Here is a 16,265-nt window from a genome sequence, read left to right on the forward strand (position 1 = left end):
CGTCTCTACTAGATAACAGATCTATTTATTTACTTGCACGCTAATACCTTTTTGCAGCCGGTAAGGATATGAAATCTTTGAGGCGCGTAGAGTGTTTCCAGAAAGGGCAAGCCAATTAGAGTTCGTGTCATGTAGGTGGCATTTATTTTGGTATCAACTGCATATGTATAATTATCACCCCCATTGGTGGCCATCCTCTATTTTCAGGACCATACAGAAATAAAAAAGCGGAGCCTTCGAACCGACATATTTTCAGCCGGAATCGAAAATAGATAATTGTGCTATGCGAATCCGCAATGTTTTGGTTGCATGCGCTCTGTATGCTATGCACATTTTTTGTCAGGGTAACGACTACGGAGACACAACCATCGATACAAGCTATCAGTGCTTCAATTACCAAGACATCATAAAGGTAAAGCCTTCTTTCTGAAAATTTGATCAAACTCACTGGTTTGACATGTACTTATCGGGAAAATAGTAGAAATCCGCAGCGACTTTTATGTCAATTTCGCTTTAAAATACGTGTGAATGTTTGCGGTTAACATGCAATGCCATCTAGTTGCAATCATAACAAATAGATGATAAGAAACATCTAAAAACATGAAGCATTTCACAGCAAAAACTTATGTCGTTAGTATTTTGCAAGAGAAAAATTGCTTCCATGAAGTATTTTGCGATTATGAAACATTCGTTGAGAGAAAACGTGCGGTGAGAATTTCGTTATAAACAGCAAATTTTTAGCTAGAGAAACGCAATTTCTCTGCTTTTGCGCATACCGCCTTGTTGTGCTTGAATCAGAGTAAACCCTGCCTGAAAGTCCCCGAGTGTAACAGAAATCATGAAAAACCCACATGCAATCAAACCTTAGCAACTGGTTTTGCGTTCATTCGTGCCTCAACTTTACCAACTTATGAACAACTTCGTGTGATTCCACACTAATAAAAAAATCGGACCAATCAATGCGGCCTTTAATGCAGGCGTGGCGCCTCAAAAATAGCGATAACATTCCCTCAATAGGAACAATTTACACTGAAATCTCGTTGACACGATTCGGCATAGCGCGTTTTCCCGTGTAGTACGTTTTTCGTTTCATTCCCGGCCGACATCCCTCAGAAAGAATGCATTTCCATGCGTTTAATAGGGTCACACTTTTGCCGGAAGTTGGATATTACAATAGCGAAAGTGGATCTTGACCGACATTTCAAGACATCTTACGTTTATGAATCCCTATAGAGGCCTAAACAGCTTTACAACAAGCCACAATCTGCACGTTACAGAGCCGCTGGGGCCGCGGCAGCGCTGTTTTGTGGTGAAAACATTGCTGCCAGGAGTGGGCCCTCCATCCAATGAAGATGATACGCCAGGAAATGCTCTCGGCCGGCAGTGACTTCCCTGCCAGACATTTCACTATGCTCCGTGCTTCCCATGCTGTTCGGTTTTCTCTTTCCGCCTTGTTGCTGTGTTCGGTGCTGCTGCTGCGGTTCTGAGGCTAACTTTTTTTAAATGCAGAGCATTTCAGTAACTCACGATGTCACCCGCGTTGACGTCCGTCGTAGTCCGCACCGTCGTTGTCCGCACCCCTCCCCCTACACTATATTAAAAATATACTATCCGGCGCCTGGTTTCGATCCCTCGACCCTGCGGGCGGAACGCAATGTACATGGTGCTCTACCCACTGCGCCACAAAGCCGACACAGAATGGGAGGCTACGAACGCGCCTTATATCCTTGACTCATTCAAACTACGTCAAGAAGCTGCTGATACAACGCATTCACTACCACCAACTCCCCAAACACTAAACGTTAACGCAATACACCCACCCCTATGCGACGCATTTACTCGAGAGTCCCCCTCGCGGGGAGATGGGACCGCCAAAAACAACGCGTTGTGGACTGCGCAGTAAGGTGCCGGCACGTGCGGGAACCGCTCGCGCTGTTCGTTCCAGGCAGGGGGCGCGCGAGCAATGCGAAGGCGGGAAATTTGAACTGCTTTGGACAAACCTCCGTTCAATTCATCAAGAGAGAAGTGAGACAGGGAGGCGAAGAGCGTGATGGGTAGTAGCAGTAAGCGGATAACGGTGCCACAGGCCGTTATGGCGAATCACTGCTCCGCATTTACGACAGCTTTCACGTTGAGTGGAACGGCTTTAATTTTCTTTTTTCTCCTCTGGCAGCCTCGTTGCTATGCGCGATGGTGCTTCCAGGCTTGTGACGACGTCGAGTAAACTCAAGACACGCCACTTAAACAAATTAGTAAGGAAATTCGGACAGAACCCCTAGAGGAAGCGCATGGTCGTATCACGCCAGCTCAGTTTTTCAGTGTCAACGTTCAACACTATTGTCAGTCGTGAAGAGTAATTTCGAAAGGAGCTAAAGGGTTTCGGCCCCGGTGTAAAACAAACGCGAGATAGATGTATCAGCAAATGGAAGAAGTTCTAGTTGCATGTACTTTGTTCGGGATGCTCATCTAATTAATGAAAGCCGCCGGTGGCTCATGTATCAGCATTGCCACCGCTTGTAACTGTCGTGCTGCGTTTCTTTCATGCAACCGAAGGGACGAGAAGTTGGGGGCCGCCGAGTGCATGCTTTGGGTTCCTTCCTTTTGTGCGGCAACAGACGGGGGTGCTTAGCCTGAGTAGCTTTGTTGCGTTGGTACGAGGTCAGCTAGACCAGGAGGTGTCAGTGAACAGCGGATGGGTGTACAGCAGTGAAAACAGTTTCGGCGCGGGTTTCTCTCTCGCGCGGCGCGCACGCCGCTATTATGGCTTGCCGACATTGGAAAGTGGCTCTGTTGTCAAGATTGACGAGCTGACGGGAAGCGAAAGGATGCCATCTTTTATTAAGCCCCGTGTACATGGACGCGACGGGGGCGGGGTGAGTTGAGTGGCGGGTTCAGCTTACCTCGACGCGTCCGAGTTTATATGACCCCGTCCAAAGAATCGAGGTGAGGGGAGCGGCGGGGTTCCCGGAAAAGGGGCTACCGTATTTTCACGATTCTAACGCGCACCCTCTCTTGCTAAAAGGTAGCTTAATATTTGTGTGCGCGTTACAATCGGGCTCAAAACCGAAATAGGCTTTAAAGTGGCCAGCAGCATTCCCATGCGCAACATACACTAAGTACCCGCAAAATCCAACTCAATCCAATAAAAACAATCCGTCAACACCACGTGAGTGAATTTCGGCGCACTGATTCCTCAATGGCATGCCGCATACCCTGATCAGCTGTTGCACATTTTTTTTGTGCTTCTGCTTAGCCCCTAACGCTTAGAATTATGAAGATCAAGGCACTTGAAATCGCAAGCAGCTTCAGTGCTCCCCGCTATAACTATATTTCCAGCAGCAGCTGGATAAGCAACCTTGTGAAGCACAATTCATTTTTGGCTTCCAGAGCTGCATACGCCAAATAAAATCTCCCTCTTCCAGTTACGTGGTGTAATGTCTTTTCCATCTCCGCAGTACCGTCAGTGTCACATTTTTTTTTTTCGAATTTTCCTGCGGGAAGTTACCCGCGCGTTACGATTGGGGGCGCGTTAGAACCGCGCAAATACGGTATTCTGCTGTCGCGGCCCGCCGACTCAGCCCGACGAGAGAGCTAACCCACCCCCTGCCTCCGAGTTGACTGGACTCGCCGCGACGGCTCTCTGACCCACCCCGTCCGCTTATACATGGGGGGGTCGAGTCCAAAAAACCTGTTTATTTCGACTCAACGCGCCCTCGTCGGGTCAATGTAAACGGGGCTTTGTCGATAAGGCGCGCGGCGTTGTCTTTGAGGATTTGCAAAGCCGCCGTAGGTGCTGTTCGCTTATGGGTCATTCGCCTCGAGAATGCTCGCCTGGGTTTAGAGCAGCTTTTCCCGCGAGTCAGGCGTCGGGCAGCGGCGTCCTCAGTCTGGGGAGGGGATTAGCCACGACTCCCTCATTGTGCCGGCGATCGAGCGCGGACAAATGCGGGGCGATAAGGCGAGGACACTAAGATGTTAGCCGCGCGAAGACCGCTCTAAGCGTTCGGCTTCGGCTTTGAGCAGGTGCCGCCCACTTAAGGTAATGGTGTGGCCACTCGGCGCGGTCAGTGACGTTGTAAAGCAGATGTCTTGTCTTTGCTTGTCGGTTGCAATGACGTAAGCGGGAAACGTACTAGGAGTTGCATGAGAGAGAATGTTGGGTCATGTGACCGCGATGGGGACATGTTTAGGATTGGTTGGTCCTTGTGGCCAATCATCGGTCCATATGAATCATGTTAGAAAGGATTTTCACTCTTGGTTGAACGTCCCCTTTGGATGCGTGGTTTTTGGGATCAAAACCGGGGGGTAGGGTTTTTTCCGGGGTCGGTCGAGAGGGATCTAGTTCAGTATAGATCTTTGCTGAACAGGATGCTGCGGGACTAGTGACAACGTAACGGTAATTCTGTCCTGATGTAAATAATTGGAGTCACGTAAATAGTGTACATAAACCTAATATCCAGCAAGAAAGGCAGTCCTCATCCCTCCCCTGCTTCAAGCATCAGACGTCGGTCATCGCAGCGAGTCCAGATCGTCATCTCGGGTCGAGCTTCCTCAAGAACCTCATTATTTCGTCTTCATCAGTCACCAAGACGATGGAGATGCGAAATCTAACTGCATGAGTCAATGACGTTAGGGCGGTATCAGTTAACGTCGACGGGTCAGTCCTACGCGAAAAGGCTGACAACATTGCGCTCTTCTTGGACATAGAAAACTTACAAGCATTCAGCGGCTGGATTCACCGATTTAAGGAACGACACGCATTGTCGTGCAAAACCGGGTCTAGCGACGAGAAAAATACCGGCCGCTTGCTTTTTTACGTTTCAGAAGAATTTACGCCTGGACATTGTTGAAAAAAGAATGCAGTACAAATTGACCAGCTATTTTATTGTTTCTCCATAAAAGTGAGTTACTTACGGAGTATGCTTATTTTCCTCATTCTTTTGGATAATACAATTTTCGCATAATGCGTTTTATGTGCCGGTTACAGGGAAAAACGTATCAAATAGATTTCACTGTATAAGCAAAGACCTCTTGCATATCACTAACGCAAATTATTATATTTGTCTACGTCTAAGCGTAAGTATCACGGCTGAGTTTCTGTTTGCAAACTAATCAGCTGTGTCCAGCGTTATCCACCCAAGGTTAGAGCATTGAAATACCTAAAGCATGTTCGAAAATATATTAGTGGTGGTGAATCATGTTGTAACGGTACGACAAGAGGGCGGCAGGAGCAACCCCCGAGCCGTAGCTAGGGACGACTGCAACGGGGTGATATCGAGCCTTTATGACTGTTGTAGGTTGCAACCCCGCTCTTTGTGTAGCATAGTTTCTTATTTCTTCGTAGTTTTCCGGAAGTAAAAGAAGTTGGGATAGACTACGCTTTTTTTGGGCTGAGAAAAACCGCGTTTATGCACATTTCCTGATAGCGAGCTTGAAAACGAGGAAATATAAACGCAGAAACTTTTCAAACCGCTGCCGCGAGGGGACCGCTGAATGCTTGTAAAAATTGTTTAGCGGAGAAGTATCTCAGGACAAATGCAGTGCAAAATGCACGTACACATCACAAATCACAACTTTCCAGTACTTTAATGGGAAAGCATGAAATGGCTAATGGAGCGGAAAGAAACGGCGCCGGTGTCTGGGGCAGCAAAACGGCTTCTTGTGATGCGTTTTGTACCGGGAGGTGGTAGATAGAGCGTAAGATAGATAGAACGGAAGAACGAAGCCTTACGAGGAAACTTAAAAGCAGCGAAAATATGATCCCATTACACGGTGGCCTTAACGAGGAGCGATTCAAATTGTAGGATTCAGATGGAAGCCATTAGAAAGCTTAAAGGCGGATTTTAAAGATATACAAACGCATTAAAAAACACTCTAGAAGACGAGGCGGCAGCAAAGTGTCTCAGCCTCTCAAACAATTAAAAAACCTTCACTCTTTTCCTTTCACAACCCATTACGAGTGCCCCCGAATTTTTTTGTTTGCAATGCAGGTGGTATTCTTTGTTACAAAAACGGCCTAAAAAGATTCGTCGGCATGGTCGTCATTTCACATGGTCGTGTGTCCCACACGTGGCGTCCTTAGGCGTTCACGTGGTGACAGGTAGAGCTGAGGCTAAAAATTGGCAACGTATCTGCTTCCTTCGCTGTAAATGTCGTCGAATGAAGGGTGTCTTCTGCCACCTCTGCCATGTAAATGCCTCTCATCTTCCCCGTCCAGCTCTCACGCTCTTCCCACCCGCCTCACTCCGCCCACAATGAACAAGTGGATGTTTGCTAAAGGCAATTCATTTTTCACGCGTTCCACTTCTGGCGCGCAATTGGTTGGTACATTTGGTTGCTGTTGAACCATGCCGCCACGAGGTCTAGCCTGTGGCACGAGTTGTGTTTTCATTTTTGTTCAAAATGTGTCTTTCAACGCGTACTTTTTTGTGTGCTTTCGCGAATATCAAGCGCGCGTCTATTTTAAATTATAAGAACCCTGCGTAGTATTAGTTATGTATTCATGTTTTGCCTCAAATTTCCTAATGTTTCCTTGTTGAAAGTTAGATGTATGGTACCAGATTTAGTAGTTTGGGGAGGTTTTGCTCATATAAACTTTCCGTTTCAGAATTCTGTGATGTTTTTGTCAGGCGGATGAATCGTGGGACTGACAGACACGAAAATTTTCGGGTTTGAGGTTGCCAAGGAAATAATATCTTGTTCCGAAAAATAAATTCAGCCACCCATCTGGCTGCGTTCGCAAGGCTGAGCATGCGTAAACCGGCAGTCATAGGTTTTCTCATAACACCGCGGGCAGGCTTTCTCCACTTATTTCTGTTCAAACATTTCGAAATATTTCTATTTCCATAAAGAAAACAAGACCTAGGCCAAAGCATTCATATAGTGGCGGATTACCCAGACAAGGTGGTGTCGTTTCATTGAGTTGCACACATCCATAACGAACAATATTCATCATGGCGAAGTCACAAAGAGGGCACGAAACTGCTGCGTTTTGCTGGCTGCCCGTTTTCACGTGATGGACAGCCGCAGTGGCTGTGTCACGTTCGACAGCACACTGTCTTCCACATCTCCGTTTTCCCGATGCTGCCCTGCACCTTTTTCTCCCCTGGCAGTTACGGCGAGTGATCAACCGCTTGTACCATAGCAATCCTACAGGCGTGATGCTAGCAATTGACCTCCGCAAGGACAAGATCACGTCAACCAATTTTCTGAACGCCGGACCAACAAGTATTCAATGATCCCAGTCAGGCTGGGTTCCTCGCACTTACTAAATTGATCGCGGGGTGCCTCAGACATCCATACTATTTTCAGTCCTGTTTAACTTCGCCATTGCGAAAATATCTCGAAACCTGGAACGTGGCTCTGCTGCGCTCTTCACAATATGTGCAGATAACCATTACAACTGAATCAGCCAAATATGCCCCTTAGACATGCAAACTCACCTTAAGCTGCAGCAAATAGCCTAAAATCCTTCTTGACCTGCCTTGGCTTCCAAGAAGCTCCTGAGAGACCGAACCCTTACCCCTATTTGCCCGGACACCCCCTCTGCACTATTGCCAACTCTTCTTCACACCGGTACTCTTGTAACCGCTACATTCCAACTAAAACAATCGCGCGTAATCCAACTCGGACACAAAAATAGTCCGTCAATATGGCTCCCACAACTCAAAGCTACATCGAAAACAATTTTACACGCCATACATCGCCTCCCCAAGAAATTCGGTGGAGCAAGGCAGAAGGCAATTCAGGCTTTAGCTTGCCCTGTCGCCATTGGCACCCTCACCTAGAGGGTACTAAAATACCTCGATAAATACTTAAAAATATACTAAATTTCCTTTGCTCCCACCGGTTTGTCGTTGTTTTTTTCGCGCTTCGTTTCACCACGCACCCTTACCAACTCGCCCAGCTTTGCTTTTTTCTATTGTACCCTTCGCCAATACATGAATGTAGATATTGCGAAATGAAGCAATGTATTAGTAATAACCTTCTTCAAGAATTTTGTTAAAGCGTTAAGTATTAGCTCAGAAATTGTAAATAAAAAAATCGCCCATTGTCCCCGCGGTGCATTTATTCCTCTTTTCAACTTTCTCCCCGCTGTTGACGGCACGCCAGCGTTCCCTCACATGATGCTTCGCTCCTCAAGTCCCTTCAACATGGTGCGAATTTGCCTGTGAATTCGCAGCTGCAGCACCGCTCGTACAGAAAAACGAGCTACCCTCGTAGGTTCGGAAGTAACCAGAGAGAGAGAGAGACAAACATTTATTTTAGTAATGAGCAGGAGGATGTTCTTAGGGCCTCCACCCAGTGAGAGGCATCCTTATTCCAAGATGCCTTGGAGCTGGCTGGCCGTCCGGGCCCGTTCCACCAGTCGGCGCTGGTCCGAGAGCTCGGAGCTGGTCAGCTGCTCCACCCACTGCTCATAGGTAGGGTTGGGATTTGGGGTTAGAGTGGGGGTCCGTTGGCACTCCCATACCACGTGGTATAGGGTGCCAGCAACAGGGCAAAAGTTACAGGTGGCAGGGTATTGGGTGGGGTACATAGCGTTCAGTAGGGTGTTATGAGGATACGAATTGGTTTGGAGGCGCCGGAAAGTGGTTTCTTCGTCGCGTGTTAGTTGTGCATGAGGTGGCGGGAAGCGACGGCGGTCGTTTTTGTAGTGGGATAAGATTTCGGTGTATGTATGGATTGGTGCTGGCTTTGAGGCGCTTCGGTCGTTGTTTTCTCCCTCTGGGGTAACGGCCCGGTGTGTATGAGCACGGGCAGCGGCGGGTGCCGCCTCGTCCCCTTCGAGGGACTGGTGGCCGGGTGACCAGATGATGTTAATTTCTGGTAGTCTTTTTAGTTGGCGTAGAAGGTGCAGTGCTGGTTGAGAGATGCGGCCAATGAGAAAGTTTCTGCAGGCGGTCTGTGAATCGGTTATAACTGTAAGAAATTCCTCGCCTGTTGTAGCGGCAAGGGCGATGGCACACTCCTCAGCAGTCTCGATGGAAGTGGGTGAGAACGGTCGCTGCTGCCAGTTCTGTGCCTTGCGTGCTAACGACACAGGCTGCATGTGCTTTCTGATGAGGGTACGGCGATGCATCTGTGTACCGAGTGCATGGTAAATGGTGATTGTCCTTATGAATCAAGCGAGCTCGTGCATTGCGCCGCTGTTTGTTGAAAACCGGGTGCATATTTCGGGGTATGGGGGCTACGCGGATGTGTTGCCGAATGTCTGCTGGGATTCGAATTTTCTCCTCTTCTCGTGGTGGGATGTTGTAGTGTAGACGGAGAAGTGTTGCTCTTCCCGCGGGCGTTATCAGTAGTCGGCGTATCTGAGATGCGTGGTGGGCCTCTTGTATTTCCTGCCAGGTGTTGTGGACCCCTAGCTGCAAAAGTGTTTTGGTTGCCGTGCTGATTGGGAGCCCAATAGCGGTCTTGTAGGCCTGGCGTATGGTGGCGTCGAGTTTCCGTATTTCTTGTGGTCTCAGGGCCAGGTATGGCGTGCCATACGCTATCCTGCTGATGAGAATGGCTTGGACCATGCGTAGGGTGTCGTGTTCACGAAGTCCGAAGCGACGATTGGAGACGCGGCGGATGATGTGCATGAGCTGGTTGAGTGTACGCTGTAATGGTGGTAGGGCTTGTAAGCCAGATCCATCTCTAGGTATAATGAGGCCCAATATCCGAAGGTAAGGGACATTAGGGACAGGGTGATTATTTATGCATAATTCTGGTTCTGGTATACTGTGTGCGGTCTTGCGGGTAGATCTCTTGCTGAGCGTTAGTAACCCAGACTTTTCGGGGGCGCACTCCAGTCCTCTGGATTGGAGATATCGTTGGGCGGTGTCAATTGCCATTTGAAGTACCTCTTCTTGATCTCCGATTGATCATGGGTGTCCATAGCGTGAGGTCACCGCATAGAAAGCGTGTCGGAGATGCAGAATATCTTGGAGCAGGGGTGGGAGGTCCTTCATGGCAAGGTTAAAGAGTAGGGGTGAAATAACCGAGCCTTGAGGTGTTCCTCGGGGAATTGCTGAAAAAGTGTCGGATCGCAGATGGCCGATGCGTACAGTGGCGGTTCGGTTGCTAAGAAATGCCGCGACGTAGTTGTAAAGTCTGGGCCCGCAGTTGGTAGTAGAAAGAAAAAATCCCGCGCAATCCTCAAACCCGGAGATGGGTGAGGCATGTAGTATATAAGTGTATACAAAGATTGTCAGTCTCTCTCTTGCCACACAGCGCGCGCTTATTGAGCGCCGAATAAGAGCCAGTGAGGGGAGAAATCGCGCGCTTTCTGGGGTCGTGGTCGGGATTTAACCATTGTGCATGCCCAATCTGGGGTAGTGGCAGGGGCAACGCAAACCCAGTGGAATGCCTGCGCCTCGCGGGCATCGCACTACCCGGCACCGGATAAGTATGCCTTTCCTCGCTTCTACCGACCACCCGACCCCATCAGGCCTAGCGGCGGGAGCCGGGGGGTATTTGAGTGTAACAAAAATTATAACCTGTCTAGAAACAACTTTCGCTTCTGCCTGACGATTGCTGAAGCAGACAGGGAGTGCTCCAGAAATCATTAAATTATGTAGTTTATTTTGAACCAGTTTCATCCATTATACCATTTCTTTTATTGCGCGTTACCTTCATTGACGACGTTGACACATGAGACGACGACGAGGAGACGCCGACAGACCGCGCCCCTAAGGGGCTTCGCCCAGAGCCTTCTATTATATAGAAGGCTCTGGCTTCGCCCTAATAGATTGGTTTGCCGCACGAGCAGCGCCGCCATTACAAATTCGGAAGGAAAATCGCACCACGTGGAATGGGCTGCAGTGGGGACGTCTTCAACTATTTTGGATTTAGTGCTCCTCTGACTGGCCGTTAGGTTGGTTACAATCGGCGGCACGTCAAAAAAAAAAAAAAAAAAAAAAAGAAAAAGCCGCGTATCTGCTTCTTTCTTCGCAAATGTCGACACAAGACGATAGTCTATAGATATGTCGACATTTGCCAAGTAAATATTCCACTTTACTTTCCCGCTCACCACTCATTTTGTCCCTCTTGCGTCGCGCTCCTTCCGAGGTAAACACGCTAAAGGTTTGCTAAAGTGAACTTAAATTTACCGCGTTCCACTGATCCAGGCCGGATGCCTTGATGCCAGCGCTGCCGTACGACGGAGACTCGCGTGAATCAAGGCGTCCTACTTCAACGTTTATAGAACCGTGCTGCCCTAGTTCACGTACGTTCCAAGCAGATCGTGGAACCTATTTGGTGGTACCTTTCGTAACTGCTGCCGCTTGAATTCTTAAAATGCCGCCACAAGCTATAGTGGCGCGGGCGACAGCAGGCGACAGTGTGATTTTTTTTCTGCAGTAGATGTACTATTTCATCTCGCAAAAATCAAACATCTAGGAATGGTTTTATAAAGGAGCATTGTAGATATCCCTTGTGTGTAAATTTTCTGCCTTATATTTCCGTAATGTCTTGTTGTTGTTCAACAATGTTGACAAGTATATACATATAAACAGGGCTTAGACATTTCGATTTCGCTGTGAGTATATATGACTATTGCGCAGACTTTCTTTCACTGTGGCCGGGTGGCTGAATCGAGTTACAGACAGAATACAGACCGAGAGACATAGAGACAAACCAAAATTTCTGGGTTCAAGTTGCCCAAGAAAGGCTATCGTCTTTAAAAACGCTTTAAAGTGGTGCAGAACTCGTGATTGCGAATGCTTCATCAGCCGCACGAGGTAGGTCGTACGTGTCTCATTCGCTTTCATGCAGCGCCAACACTGTGTATCCGAAAAGCGCGTGCTCACATATCCCCTAGCATGAGCCGGCCTTGTTTTGACATGTTGCGATAATTCCTGTCAGCGGCATGTAAAAAAAAAAAAACTTGCGAGCGACAGAGAACATGTGCACGAAACGCACCGGTCTGGATCGATTTATCTGTCACGAAGAATGACCTTCCTGAGAAGGCACACAGTAAACCAGTGGCGCACCCAAGCAGAGTTCACGTGTGTTTTGGCAAGCTGCCCTCATGTCTTGTAACGAGAAACGTGGTAACAGAGCAAAGAAGGTAAATATCGACAAACATGATTGCCTGTGAGATTGCTGCATGAAGCACTAATTAAACAAAGGTGCCGCCGCAACACGCCGACGCTGTGCAGGCGACGCTTCTTTTCGCCGAAAGTGAGAGAAAAAAACAGCCCAATAGCGTAATCACTGCTTCGTGCCGCACATGGGAAAATTGATGACGTACGTGCGTGCAAATGGCAGTGTTCAAAAACACCCAGAAAATGGTGGGAAACGGGCAACAAACATTGAAATGACAGTTAGGGTCTTACCGATGCCCGTAAAGCATTTATACTTCGTATAGATGACGTTCACCAGCCAACCTAACGACTGTGCTTGTCAATTTAGTCTGCTCAAAACGCCACGCAGGACCCATGTAAGCAGCTTTATCTAAAGAGCTACCCCTCGCCCCATAACCGGGCAACAATACACACTCGTCTAGAAAACGTTTAAGCTGAAGTTGCTCTTTTCCCCCTAATCTCATTCTGGGGCTGCACTCCTGCTACACTCCTTAACTGATCAAGTCTTATCCATCATCGCCTGGGACGATCTCAAGCCACGACAACCGCCCGACATCGCCCGCCTTTGGCTCCCTGCCACCGCCCTTCTTTCACAGACTCTCCGGCCACCCATCCTGTCCCGCGTAACGTCCGCCTTGTCCACGCTTCCGGCATCAACGCCCTTCGTAACAGCAAACGCTCCACGAAGTCCACATTTACACCGACGTACCCAGTTGGCATCGCATGTACCTACCCTCATCGCACCTCCATCCAAGGCAAATGCAAAAGGGTGGCATGTTGGGCTAGTTGGTGGTTTTCAGATGCAAGGGAAAAAACAGCGCACATTCTAACAAAGGACGACAGAGTAACACACCACAAGCGCTGACTATCAACTGATGGCTTTATTGCAAGCTGCGGAAAATAAATAGCACAGTTACAGGGGGAAAAATGCAACAAGTGCGCACAAAGAGATAAGAGAAGGATGCCCAGCCTGTCAAACTATTGCGCTGTTTTTTTTCCTTGCAAGGCAAATGATTCCTTATTATACCATGTGCTACGATCCTGGAAGCGGAACTCCATATGCAATCCTTCAAACCACAAACTTCCTCATGTTAGACATTCACTCCTCAGTCACTTGCCAGGTACGCATGTTGGCGAACTGGTTTAAATGTCTACCGATGATAAAAAAAGTCACATCAATCAATCCTATTGGTAACAAAATCTTTAATCAGATCTCCATCCTGAAATCTAGCGGCATTCATATTCACATGAACTGGTCGCCTTGACACGAGGAATCATCACTGAGAAACAAGGTAGCATACTCAGCTGCACGCTGGTGTATACTATCTCTACATCCGCTGCTACGTGACATGGCATCGGCGCCTTTTGACTCAATACCGCCAGCTGTACAGACAGAAAGACAAAGACCTCCTCATGGCCCTACTCCAAACGGCATAAAAACCAAAGGGAGTTCAAAGGTGGAACCTGAAGTCCAAGCCCTCGCAGCAGCAACTCCTTACTATGCCCTCGCAATCATCTCAAGGTGACCTTGAGGTAACAAACATGTCAAAGCTGTGTCCCGTGTCTCTATAAGGTGGAATATGTAAAGTTCCACTTATTTCACCTGAGAACCCCATTGTACATACGCAAATCGGGCATAGAAAGTTGGATGTTTTTTTTTTCGCATTTAGCACATTTTGAAGTTAATGTTTCATGTTTGCAGCAAGAATGTTGGACAATCTAGATGTTTAAACATTTGTGATGGTTGTTCCTGCTGAGGATGTGCGATTCTTTGCCCTTGAGGCACGGGGAAGGGTCGTGTTCCTAGGCGTAAGATGAGGAGACGTTCTTTATATTTTCTGAAAGGGCATGCTTACGGTCCTGGGGTAGCGAAGAGGAAGAAGGTGTGTGAGTGTGAGTGGCAGTGCTTGTTGATCAGCTGCCTGAATTTCTGACAGACTCTCGTGTTCAGGGGTCCGCGTGATGACATGAGCTTTCTTCATTGTGGATGGGAGAATCTTTCCGAAGTGTTTCGGCCTCCAGCCTGCAGCACTAAGTCAAAATACTTTTTGGGAGTTGTCGCTGAATGGTTGCCGCCTCACGCGTCCATCCGTCGCCTGCAAAAGGTACGGCATTCCGTCTCATTTTTGTTGGAAATCCGCGAAGCCATTACTTACAAAGCTGCGTGTGATATCATTTTCTAGAGGACGCACCGGTTAACGTATGGCAGTTATAACACGGGCCGCGGGCGTGGACAACAGCACCGGTCGCTAGTTTTGGCCGCCCGCAGAGCTTATTCTCACTGTAAGACCGCTTAAAGTCTTAATTATATACGTCCAACTTGCCTTCACTCCTCCACAATTGCAAGCGAAGCCGCCCAGGGTCATGAAACGACAAAGACTTTATAGTAATTATGCTAAAAAGGCGCTAAACGCAGCACTTTGAAATATCAATTCGCTTGGTTCTCGTAGAACAGACCTTGCGGCTTTTCTTTTTCCCGCCCGCATATCTTTTTGTCGCTATAAGGTAGTGCAGAATCGTGACGGAATACCGCCAAGTCATATAATTTTGTTTTAGCTGAACACAAAGTTGCCCAGTTGCAAGAAGTAAGAAGCACCGCCTGCGAATTACTTAGAATAAAAACAAAACAACGCAGTGCTTCCTAGCGATATTATGCCTACTTCTCTGGCAACAGAACCCCCCCCCCCCCCCCCCCTCTCGGTCATTATATGCCCCCTCGAAGTATCGCTCTGAGAACACGTGCGATCTTGAAAAAAGGTACCGCCAACATAATCCCGGTTGCTCAACTGATCGTAAAGCCGGCTGGGGGTGTTCAATTTTTCGATGGGTATGACCCAGTCATTACCATTGTCATCATGAAAGCACCCGTGTCATTAAAGTTATCGCCCCCGTTAAGGGCAGCCATGGCCCCTGTCTCGCTTATGTCGTTCTTCCGCTGCATTTTTCGGTGCCGTTAAACCCGGGAGGATGACTGCACGAGACGAAGACCACCTACGTCCCCGCTGCCATGAGGTTCCTTGAGCCCCGCGATTTTGAATGTTGTTTCCGCTGATCAGCCCCGCCCTCACTAGGATGTAGGCATGGCTGACCCTGGCCGTCCAGTGATTACCGTCAGTAAGTAGGAAATGGATAAGCTGCGCCGGCGGCAATTCACCCTTCGCGGCCCTACTGCGAGACTGCTCAAGGCAGCGAATGAGCTTCTGGAAGCCCTCTCTCCATCTTCGCATGATTTGCGAGAGGCCATTGCCTCCTTCCAAGCAAAGACGCCACACTGTACGAGATCGAAAGGAGAATCTTTGAACTGCTTGAACGTGACTAAGTGTACCAGGGCTGCTTTGACACGTTGGCGTACCGAGGAAAGATATGCCATACCCTCATGTGCTGTGCGATGCTTTGAAAGTCACAAAGTCGTCCGGCATGACCGTCGACATCAGCAGCGCGTTCGTCCACCCAGGTTCCTTTCGACATTTGACCATCATGTCTAAGGGCGTTCGCACGGCAACGCGTCGAGGCGACCCCACTCACGTCCACTTACATACATCAACCTTGCATGTTGTCCCACCAACGCTGCAGGTTTGCAGGGTTAAGGGTGCGCTGCCTGAACAGCAGAGGCTTGGGAATCATTTCCAGGCGACGTCCCGTGACCACACAGTGCTGTCCGACATGCAGCGGCCAGAGGCTTGACGTTCACGCCCATCACGCGAGGAAAATCTAGCGAGAACCCATTCTGCCATTTCCCGTACATCGCGATGCCGGAATCCTCGACTTTTAATAACAGGAGGCGAAGAGCTCGTCCGCAGAAAAACTGCTCCGGAACGGCAGTGCAAAAACCGGTTCAGCCCTGCGAGGCAGTCCAACGCGAGCGGAAGCTTTTTTTGCCCCTACGAGAACGGGAGAATACGATAGAGACCAATACCGTGAGCATTTCGTCCACAAGCGCCCCTGAATTGTTCGTCAAGGAACAAGACATCGTAACAGCCGAAGCCTCACTTTTCCGAAATAAGGCACATTAGAGCGTGCGAAGAAACGGCAAGCGTGGCGAACATGATCAAGGGCCCGTCACAGTCAAGAAAGGTTCAGCGACAGCAACCCGAGCAGAGGACCGAAAACGTGAGGTCGAGAATGTGAAAGAAAAGGTAGAACGTCTACCATATGGGTTCGAGTCCATCTTTGTTCCCGGCTTCATGAAAGGTG

The 16,265-nt window shown here is 48.6% G+C and overlaps 1 long non-coding RNA gene across 1 annotated transcript in view; it reads left to right on the forward strand.

Moving 5' to 3' along the window:
• Nucleotides 1-205: 205 nt before the first annotated feature.
• The window catches only part of LOC144162016 (uncharacterized), an 82,059-nt gene continuing 65,999 nt past the window's right edge, over nt 206-16,265 (forward strand). Inside the window, exon 1 of the long non-coding RNA XR_013320571.1 lies at nt 206-412. This is a non-coding gene — a long non-coding RNA (uncharacterized LOC144162016). The remainder of the gene's footprint in view (nt 413-16,265) is intronic.

The sequence above is a fragment of the Haemaphysalis longicornis genome, unplaced genomic scaffold (genome assembly GCF_048455015.1).
Source record: "Haemaphysalis longicornis isolate Haplotype H1 unplaced genomic scaffold, Haemaphysalis longicornis Haplotype H1 scaffold_12, whole genome shotgun sequence".
Lineage (NCBI taxonomy): Eukaryota > Metazoa > Arthropoda > Arachnida > Ixodida > Ixodidae > Haemaphysalis > Haemaphysalis longicornis.